Raw genomic sequence first — 3011 nt, 5'->3', positions numbered from 1 at the left:
CCAAGTACAACAGAAATGATCATATCTAGTAATTCCTAGGCAAAAGCAATTGGTGAACGCATACATGAGAAAATAAGATAAGACAAAATCTCTGTCCATAAAAAAAAATTAACAAAGTTGTTTTACCAAGGGTTTATATACATAAAAAAAGTGTCTTACCAAGGGTTTATATACATATATATACACACAGACACACACATATATACGTGTATATATATGTACATATATTTACAGACTGCTCTTCTGGGACAACCTACACCTTAGCAGTCCTTTCGTTAGTTCTGAGATTATTTATTATTAATTCAATTTCCACTGAAACTAATATTATGAAGTGCTGATTTCATCAGTAATTATATACAGTACTATTTACCATTATTTTTTTGTACCTTATCTTTAAATTTGCTTCTATTACAGATTTTAGATTGAAATTTTATATCTCTAGGTGTGATATATGCATTTTCAGAAACAATTACCTTTATTGGTCAAAGAGTGATAAATAATATATTCTTGTTGGTTAAAATGTTCACTTTTTTTCTTGGTAATTTAACTGTATAAAATATATGATTGTTTAAATTTGGATTATAGGAACAAAGCAGCTTACTATAAAAGAGATATTCATCATAACACCCTGGAACAGAAAGTCCTTACCTTTAAGCCACGTTTAAAAATGCTACCCTTATACAATAATTAGATCATATTAATCTGCTCTTTGTTGTTTTTTATTTCTCCTTATGGTTCTTATGGAAATTTTTGCAGTTTTATATGATAAAGCTTCTCTGCATTACATAGCAAAGAAGTTTCAAATGTTTTGTTTGGTAATTCTCATTCTATAGTTGGAAAAACTGTAGTGCCCCAAGATAAGTGAGTTCATTCAGGATATTCAATTACTGAACCTGATACAAGAGGCCTCATCTTTAACTTTCAGCTGAACTCTTTAATCTAACCATGATAATCCCTGGAGGATTCTTTTCCTTGGTCTAGGAAGAATTAGTTATGTATCATTATTGAAGTCACCCAACTGTGACTTTGGGTTGGCTTCGATTTTGGAGAATTGTGGGTGGGCTTAGAAAGTTACCCTATTTGTTCCCTTATGGGAGGATTTGTTAAATAGTGGAAAGTGATGGTAGAAAGATCACGGGATTTAGGGTCAGGCTTAGGAGGATCGGTTAGAATCCTGGTTCTGCATTTAATGTCTTGCATCATTCTGTTAAAAATATTGAAATCCACCAAGACTGTTTCATAACTTGTAAAAACAGAGTGGCCGTGCCAAACTTACATCATAAAAGGCACGTGGTTTACCTGCTATGGTGAATACTTACTATGCCTTTTTTCCTTCTCTATTGAGCTTTTCAGTTCAGGCGATTCTTAGAAATTTTCTAGTCTGGAAGTCATTTTTGGACCACAGGTGAGCATGTTTAACCCAATCTCGGTGTAAACAGTGCACTCTGGAGTCATGTTAGGCTTCACTCAGCCAACTTAGCTGGGCCTATAAACTCTTAAATCCCTCTGGGTGCATTACAAATTGATATTAGGCAGTTAAAAACATTATCCCAACCTACTTTTCTGCTTGAGATATGTCAGGGGTTAACTTCTTCGCAGTTCCCCAAATAAAATCCACCAAAAGTCAAACAGTAGGCTGGGCTGAACATCAGCTCTGTGAAGACAGGTGGTGGAAATCACCACAGAATTCTTAAGAGTTTTGAATTTGCTGCAACCACAGAGCCTACTCTGCGCAATTAACTAATTGCATGTTATCTTTTTAAAAAAATATATGTAGATACTGATGCAATCAATAAAATATGATTCAATACCCCTAAATTTTGTTTTATTTTGCTACCAAATTATAACATACTGTCTTTGTTTTAGCTCAACAGATACTAAAAGCACAATAACCATAAGTGGTTGGGTGATCCATGATGTCATTATGGATTTCTTTTGTTGAACAAGTGGGAGATTTTTCTGGTGCAACAGAGAGGTGTTTGGTTTAGAATTTAAGAGGTGCTAGATTGAGTCCTGGCCCTATTTCTTTCTTAAAAGTCGATGTAACTTTCATCCACTCTTTTTTTCTATCTTTTTTTTCCTCTTTAGGGAAAAATAACTAAAAATGTTTTATGCACGTCATTTGTAGAGGTGCATACACATATATGTAGTTTATGAGAATCTTTTGTAGTCTATAAGGAAATTATCAAAATAGTCTTGTATAAGTATAGACTCAAGCTTGATTTGGGACTGAAAAATCAAAACAAACGAGTTAAGTGGTTTGGACATATTACTTGTGCATTGCTCTGTAACATTTAGAAAACATTTTGTGCTGGCTTCGGCAGCACATATACTAAAATGGGAACAATACAGAGAAGATTAGCATGGCCCCTGCACAAGGATGACACGCAAATTCGTGAAGTGTTCTGTATTTAAAAAAAAAAAAAAAAGAAAGAAAGAAAACATTTTTATCAAGCACCCACAGTGAACTAGGTAGTTAGCTTGCAAGTCTAAATTGTTACTTAAAGGAAATTCTAATATGTTAAATATGATTGCAAAATCATTAATGAATTTAAATTGATTTTTAATGGCCGAGTCAAACTTTATACTAAACTTGCACAGGAACCCTATTTTCCATATGAAAATACCATCCATAGATGGTATACTTTGGCAATGATTTGTATCTTAACAGAAATTTTACTTGTTCAGTATAATATGTAGATGTACAGTATCTGTGGCTTTCTAACTTCTCTACTTAAAAGTCTTCATGGTTGAGCATAAACCTTGTCTTCTAATAGTTATTTGGAATTTGCAGTGCTGAAGCAATTGATGCAGAATTTTAAGAAAGTATTCCCCTTTGTGATTCAGATATGGAAATTTTAAATATCTCAAATGCTCCCAGCACTTTGCTTATATTAACTCAATTAAAACTCATGATGACTCACGTGAGGTAGGTTACTTACGAATGGAGGAGCTAAATATCTGTCTAATTTCTATCTCGCTTTAATTAAGCCTGTGTGTGTTTAATCATG

At 33.3% G+C, this 3011-nt stretch overlaps 1 non-coding gene across 1 annotated transcript; it reads left to right on the top strand.

Moving 5' to 3' along the window:
• The first annotated feature begins 2308 nt into the window (after nt 1-2308).
• On the top strand, nt 2309-2415 carry LOC111727595. The gene has a single exon (XR_002775109.1). It is a non-coding gene; the product is annotated as a U6 spliceosomal RNA (small nuclear RNA).
• The last annotated feature ends 596 nt before the right edge of the window (nt 2416-3011 follow it).

Source organism: Otolemur garnettii, unplaced genomic scaffold (assembly GCF_000181295.1).
Source record: "Otolemur garnettii isolate 467f Iridium unplaced genomic scaffold, OtoGar3 scaffold00113, whole genome shotgun sequence".
Classification (NCBI taxonomy): Eukaryota; Metazoa; Chordata; class Mammalia; order Primates; family Galagidae; genus Otolemur; species Otolemur garnettii.
This window is presented reverse-complemented; position numbering and strand designations above follow the sequence as displayed.